This window comes from Monodon monoceros, unplaced genomic scaffold, assembly GCF_005190385.1.
Source record: "Monodon monoceros isolate NGI ecotype Baffin Bay Population unplaced genomic scaffold, NGI_Narwhal_1 Super_Scaffold_10, whole genome shotgun sequence".
Classification (NCBI taxonomy): Eukaryota; Metazoa; Chordata; class Mammalia; order Artiodactyla; family Monodontidae; genus Monodon; species Monodon monoceros.
The window spans coordinates 13,233,320-13,240,498 of record NW_021703766.1 but is presented as its reverse complement, the minus strand read 5'-3'; the positions used below and the strand labels follow the sequence as shown (position 1 = coordinate 13,240,498).

The window sequence follows — 7,179 nt, the reverse complement described above, 5'->3', positions numbered from 1 at the left end:
GTCAGGAATCCACCTCCCCACCTCTCAATCCTCCAGCCTGTTATAGGTCATCATACACCCAGAAGCAAAGGATACCACTGAGCTGACCCTATCCTATAGGTTTGAGATTTCAACCCCTGGCTTGCACCCAGAGCTTGGGGAGTAGCACCAGGTATACCCCACCTGTCCCTCTTTGAAACAGAAAACTTTCCCAGCTTTGGAGAGAATGCTAAGGGCTAAGGTCTGGAACACCTTTCAGGCCCATGTAGTATTTTCCTTTTACTGCATGAACTGATTTACTTATTTAAATTAAAAAGAGCATTTCTGTGGTAAACTAGCCTGAGACCCCGCTTTCTATAGCCTGGTTCTTCAGAGGCTAATATTATTCCACAGCCGGCCCATCCTTGAAGGACAATGCCAGAACTCTAGCCAACAAACGCCAATAGCAGCAGTTCTCAAAGTGGTTCCCCAAACCAGCATCGCCTGGGAACTTTTTAGAAACGCAAACTCTCAGGTCCACCCTGGAGTTAAAGAAACAGCAACTGAGGGTATGGGTCAGCTGTGTTTGAACAAACTCTCCAGGAGAATCTGATAGACGCCAGTTAGAGAACCACTGGTTTACAGGCCTCCCCTCTGCCAGAGGGGATGAAACTTGGAGGGCAACCTGGAGCTTTACTAAGATTGAGGTAGGAGGGCTTCCCTGGTGGCGCAGTGGTTGAGAGTCCACCTGCCGATGCAGGGGACACAGGTTCATGACCCGGTCCGGGAAGATCCCACATGTCGCAGAGCGGCTGGGCCCGTGAGCCATGGCCACTGAACCTGTGCGTCCGGAGCCTGTGCTCCGCAACGGGAGAGGCCACAACAGTGAGAGGCCCGCGTATGGAAAAAAAAAAAAAAAAAAGAAAAAGAAAAAAGATTGAGGTAGGTTTGGAAATTGGGGGAAGCTAAGAGAAGACATGGAAAAACGTGCTAAAAGAAGACATGGAAAAATATTTAAAATGTGTGCGCTTTGCCCTAAACAGTTGGGAGATAAGGGCCCCAACCAGAGAGTGAGACTGGAATGAGAAGGTGCCCCAGGGGGTGAGCGCTCCAGGAAACCCACAGACACGCGGCCCCTTTTTCCCAAGTCAGGAAAACCACACGCCCACGTGGCTCCTGGTGTTCTCTCTTCTCCCGCCTGTGCGCAGCGGCTCGACCGCAGCTCCAGCTTGCGGAGCCCGGGCACGAAGCCAAGCTAGCCTCAGGTCAAGGCTCTTTGCGAGCGCAAATGGAAACGGTACCCGGGGCGCGGTTCTCGGGTCGGAGGCTTCGCCTCTAGTCCCGCTCGGCTGCAGCTGACCACAGCCGTGTCTGAGAGGCATCCTCGGCTACTTTGTATCTCCCTTGAGATCCAGGTATTCAACCCGGGTCCGGGGCATCGCAGACCCCGCATCCTATTTCCACCATCGCGAGCCCGGCCTTCTGGGAGTGGAGATCTCCCATCCCCCTCTCCCCTCTTGCTCGGTAGAATCCCTGAGCCTTGGCGAAACTACAAAGCCCAGAAGCCCTAAGGCTCACGCGCTATCTTCTGGGAGTAGTAGTTCTGGATGCCGGACACTCCTAGCGGCCTGGCGCAGGCTGGACTCCATATCCCAGCATGCCCAGGGGCGTGAAGGAGGAGGTGGGAGGGGACAGACCAGGAGGATGTGAATGGGGAGGGGGCAGTTGCCCCCCTGCCCCCACCCTTCTCTTCCAGCCGGCCTGGGGTGGGGGGAGGGGCCGGGCTGAGGCGGCGGCGGCGGCGGCGGCGGCGGCGGCGGCGGCGGCGGCGGCTCGGCTGCTCGCTTGGGGAGGGCACGGCGGGCAAGGGCGGGACTGGCCCGCTGCGGGAGGACTGGGGAGCCGCGGAGATAACGGGTCCAGACGCTGGCGGCGGCGGCGGCTTTCTCTGCACTGGCGGAGGCGGCAGCAGGAGCGGCGAGTATGGCCCGCGCGGCGCTCGGCGCTGAGTGAGGTGCGCGGGCGGGATGAGGGCGGGCGGGATGTGGGGCGCCCCGGGCCCCTCTCTGCCCCGAACCCCCTCTGCGCGGGCAGCTGGCTCTGCCAGCGGCCCACACCCGCCCGGTCCACCCCGGCAACTTCCCCTGGGTCGGGGCGCTGGGCTCCCCCGTGGGGGGCGGGGGTCCGCTTACATTGGCCTCAATCCCCTTTCCCCGCCTTCTCCTTCTGCACCTCCAGCCGCTCCCACGCGTGGCTGTTCCACTCCTTGGTGGCAGCCTCCAGCCCCAGCCCCAGCCCTGGGAAGCGCTCCGTGCCCCAGTCCCGACTTCAGTCCACTGCCTAGTTCGCGCCGCCAACCCCCGCGCGCGCTCCTGGCCTGTGCACTACTGAGAGACCCCTGCCCCGCTTCTGTTGGCCGAAGGATGCCTCTGCACCATCAGCACCTCTCTCCTCTTTCCCCTACCTGGCACTGCCCCCAAGCCACCCACAGTGGCCCAGTTCTCTCTGATGAGACCTAACTGCTTGACCTCCTTCCCACTTTGGAGAAACTGAGGCTTGGCATAAACCAGGAACTTGGCCAAGTCCATGCCCCAGTCCTGTGGGGCTGGTCTGAGCCCATGTCTTGGCATGGAAGAGTCATTTCCTCCCTCCAGTCGTTCCTAGGTGACGTGACCAAACTTTCCAGCTCCCTGCTGCAGCTCTGGGCTGAGCTCACTTTAGTCTCTCCTTTGGCTTTCTCCCACTTCTGTTTCCCTCTCCTCCTTCCTGTATTTCACTTCTGGCCTACTCTGCCTGTAGGGTCACCCACCTATTGCTCGTTTACTCAAGTTAGCCTTTTGATTTTTATTTCTTGCCAACTGCATCCATCTCCCATTTATAAAGCACTGCAGAACAGAGTCTAAGGTGGTGTTGGGGGGAAAGGGGAGAGAGAGGGGCTTGGTGGTGGAAAGGGAGTGGAAGCCTCTTTCAACCAAAGCTGCCGAGGGGTGTTCAGGACACTCTGGGGTCCCTGGGTGAGTCAATCCTAGCCAGTAACGCACACTCCCATCTTGTCTTTGGGACAGTTGTCTGGAAGCTGGTTGGTCATCCCTTCCTCTTATTAGGCCTGATGGACTCCAGCGCCCCCCTGAGATGGAGGGAACCTCCTACATTGGTGGAGATGGCCGTGTAAGAGGAGTCTGGGAGACCACACCCCTCAGCCTCATCTTGCTTCTGCTGCTAACTTTGGAGGGGCTTGCCGGTTCAGGGAAGGATGCCTGATAGGTGCCCTGAGCTCTTTGTGGAGGAAGATGCAGTGATTGTAGGTGGTGATCTCAAGTTTAGTCGTGGTGTTCAGGATTTGAAAGAAAGAGGAAGCCAGGGATCAGAGAGGTGGCACAGACTTGCGTGTATAATTCAGTATTTTGTCTTCCTTCGGCAGATTTGCCTGTGGGTCACCCCTTCCTAGCCCAGTCTTCAGTTTCCCAGTGGGGAGTTGGGGGAGGGAGGGAAATCTATGAGCCATCAGGAAGGCAGGCTCTGGGAGTTCCGCTGAGATCCTGAATGAGCAATCTTGATCTGAACCAGATGGTTCTCTGCTTCAGCACCCCTCTCGCATCCCTCCCCCTTGGCTGTGAATAGGACGCCTTTAACCTTGTAACTTGAGAATGGAGGAAGGGAGGCCAGGGGGCCAACTGTCTGTGTGCGTGTTTATGTCTGCATCTGCACTCACGTGCGAGCTTGCCAGGGACCTGAGGGAGTGACCCTGCATGGGAATGCGGTGTTGTGATGTGCTGTGGCATGCTCACAGCTCTCTAGGAACTTTCTGAGCCCAAACCCTAGGTAGTGCCAATTTCCAAGTTGCTAAGAACCACTAGGTATGGCCTCATGGGCTATTTCCCCATGAGCCAAACCTCTGGACCTGAAACATGCCTCAGGGTGAGGATCACTCTTCTTCAAAAAACTAACTGCAATTATGAGGAGTCCGAAATAGAAGCATGGGGGGACCGGTTTCCCAGAACTGGAGTTATCTTTTTCCTCCGGTCATGGCAAGAGAAGATCTGAGGGGTGGAGTCTGGCGAGAGGGATGGGAAGCTGATTCCGTTGCTTTGTTCTATACCCCATCCTGCCTTGTGTATTTGTGTACTTGATTTTGACCACCATTAAACTATGGAAGTTCTTCAGACGTGTCCTCATTTATGAAATATCACCACCGGCTTGGTCCTTGGCGCATAGTAGGTGTTCAGTAATTTGAGTTAAAGTGGAGAGTCTTGCAGTTAAAAGGCAGGATCTCTCATACTTGATCAGACATCAGAATCCCCCTGGAGAGCTGTTTAAAGCACAGCTGGCTGGGCCCCACTCCCAGAGTTTTCTGGTTCAGGCAGTCTGGGTGGGGACTAGGATTTGATTTGATTTCTGCCCAGTTTCTTGGCCATAACACTTGAGAACCACTGGTTTGGGGCCATGACGGTTGCTTGGGTGATTAATCCAGGCAGATGTAAAGTCTTTTTTTTTCCTTTTTTAAAATTTATTTATTTATTTATTTGGCTGCGTTGGGTCTTCGTTGCTGCATGCGGGCTTTCTCTAGTTGAGGCGAGCAGGGGCAACTCTTCGTTGCAGTGCACGGGCTTCTCATTGCGGTGGCTTCTCTTGTTGCAGAGCACGGGGTCTAGGCGCGCCGGCTTCAGTAGTTGTGGTGCACGGGCTTCAGTAGTTGTGGCTCGCAGGCTCTAGAGCGCAGGCTCAGTAGTTGTGGTGCACGGGCTTAGTTGCCCCGCGGCATGTGGGATCTTCCCGGACCAGGGCTTGCACCCGTGTCCCTTGCACTGGCAGGCGGGTTCTTAACCACTGTGCCACGAGGGAAGTCCCCAGATGTAAAGTCTTAAGAGAAATTTCCTCCTACCTTGCTTCCCCACTCAGGCTTGTCCTGGCAGCTGCCCTGGATTAGCCTTTTCCTTCCATTCTCATGCTGCCCAGTGTTGGCTAGGTTGATGGTAGGGGTGACTTGTGGGGCCTGAGCTCCCAGTCCCCCTGTAACTACATAGCAGACACTGCCCTGTGGCTATTTGAAAGAAGGCCCCACAAAAGCAGGACATTTAGGCCCCAGGGCTTTGGAAAAGAGGTGGCTGCGTGGACATGGAGAAGCAGATGCCAAACCCGGCACTCATCTGCCCTGTCCCTCAGAACGAGCAGGCTGGGGTGCTGGCCATGCTGCACACTTGACAGGATGCCTGGGAATCTCTGAAATTTAGAAAAACAGGAGGAACCCCTTGCATTGTGCTTTTACTTTGCCAAGCATTTTCCACCTGTTGTTCTTTAGGAGGTTGATAAGGCAGATGTAGACGCAGGCGGGGTTACTGAGAAACAGAGAGATGCACTGTGGGTCACACAGCAGGCCCAGGGCTCCTGATTCCAACCCTCTGATGGAGCATCTGCTAAACCAGTCGCTATGAATAGCTGGAATAACGACTGCTGTTCCCTGAGTGCTTATTCCTCACCAGTCACCGGGTTAGATGCTCTCACATGTCAGCTTGTTAGATCCTCACAGCAGTGTTGTGGAGTCGGCATTATTGTCACTCTTTCATAGATGAAGCACTGAGCCTTGCAGAACTTATGAGACTTGCCCAAGCTCAGACAGCTGGTAAGTGGAGGATACGGAAGTCAGACTCAGGCCTTACTGACAGCACACCCTGGTGCTTTCTGTCACTCACTGCCTGTCTTGCCTGGAAAACCTGTAATTGTCGTCCGGGTTGTCTGCCCCCAGAGCCTGGTGAATTTTACTGAGCCTGGAACTATGCTGGGTGTTGTGGAGGAGAGAATGACCAAGTCACTGTCCGCTGGGAGAGGGATAAGACAAGTACACTAGTGTCCACAGTGGAAGGCAGAAGGGGCAGCCAGTGGCTTGTGGGTTTAAAGGAGGCGGAAGTCATCCACGTAGAGGGTTCAGAAGAGGCCTTTGGGTTGGGCCCTGAAGGGGCAGGTAGAGTTGCAGCAGTGCCTACAGGCTGGAGAGTGTGCAGGCCAACAGGTGCAGAGAGAGGCCATCATGGCACTTATAGGGAGTTTTCCCTTTTGGTTGGAGCATAGGAGAGGTATTTCAAAAAGCAGTGAGAAGATCCTGTTTGGTTACAAGCAACAGCTTGGCTGATTTTGGCAGGAAAGGACTTCATTGGGGGGCTATGGGAACTCCTAGAATCTGAGGGATGACTCAGGACCCAAGTCCCCTCCAGGGTCTTGGAGTGGGTAAGGCAGGAGCCAAAGTCCAGCCTCTTCAGGGTACCACTGTCGCCAGGATAAATCTGTTCCAGCTGTGCTCTGTAATTTTGTCACCACAGCTTGGGAGTCATATCCCAGGGAGGATATGTCTCTTTGGCCCAGGCTGGGTCATGCTTCTTTCCTGGCCAGGGAAGGGCTGGTGGCATGGTAGGCAGTCCCCCCAGACTGTATCCAAAAGCTGAAGTCCCCAGAAGAAGTGGCAGTGGACACTGCAAGAGATCGGTCCAGCAAGGTGCTCAACGAGCACTCGAATCGGCAGACAGCAAAGGGAGGGCTTGGTTCTGAAAGGTTTCTGAGCAGGCAGAGGGCAGGCTGGCAGCAGGGTATAGCTGGGTCATAAGGGGACAAGAAAAGAAGGGAGGGAGGAAACGGAAAACTAGATAGGGTCCAGGTGAGATGTAATGAAGGCTGGAACTTGGCAGTAGAAATGGAAAAGAAGGGACTGATTCTAGAGTTGTGAAAGTAGATATTTTCTGGAACAGACACTTGATTGGCTAGGGTTTGACACTTCATTGTTTGGGTGATGAGGTTGGTTCCTTTAGCTGAAGTGGGGCAGTCAGGAGGAGAAAGAGTTTGCAGGAGATGATGTGCCTTTGCTTTGGAGGAGCTGCACGCAGGATGCTCACAGCACACACGGAACCCTGGTGAGCTCGTTACTCCTGACTCCATGCTGCCTGAGGTTTGGGGCCTCAGCCCTGAGGAGGTGGGGCCCCAAAGCTTCAGGGGCCCAGTACATCCTGAAAGCAGCTGGGGCTTTGTTGTCCACGCTCAACATGCCTCCATCTCTTCTGTCTGCGCACTTCCACCTGCGTGGCCTTCTTCCTCCTCCTTCCCCTTCCCCACTCTCAGTTCCCATGCCCCAAATTCCCCCACCACATGTTCCCAATACCTGAGCCCTTACCAACTAAAGGACCTGGCCCAGCTCTCTGGGGACTTAGGTTTTAGATTTTCCTCCCTCTGTGCTCA

The 7,179-nt window shown here is 55.2% G+C and overlaps 1 protein-coding gene across 7 annotated transcripts in view; it reads left to right on the top strand.

Annotated features, from left to right (window-relative positions):
* The first annotated feature begins 1,821 nt into the window (after positions 1-1,821).
* Positions 1,822-7,179, top strand: part of ST3GAL2 (ST3 beta-galactoside alpha-2,3-sialyltransferase 2) — a 73,970-nt gene continuing 68,612 nt past the window's right edge. For all 7 annotated transcript variants that reach the window (XR_003791537.1, XR_003791538.1, XR_003791534.1 and 4 more), the window contains exon 1: positions 1,822-1,972. The gene's annotated coding sequence lies outside the window, so the exon portion shown is untranslated. The remainder of the gene's footprint in view (positions 1,973-7,179) is intronic.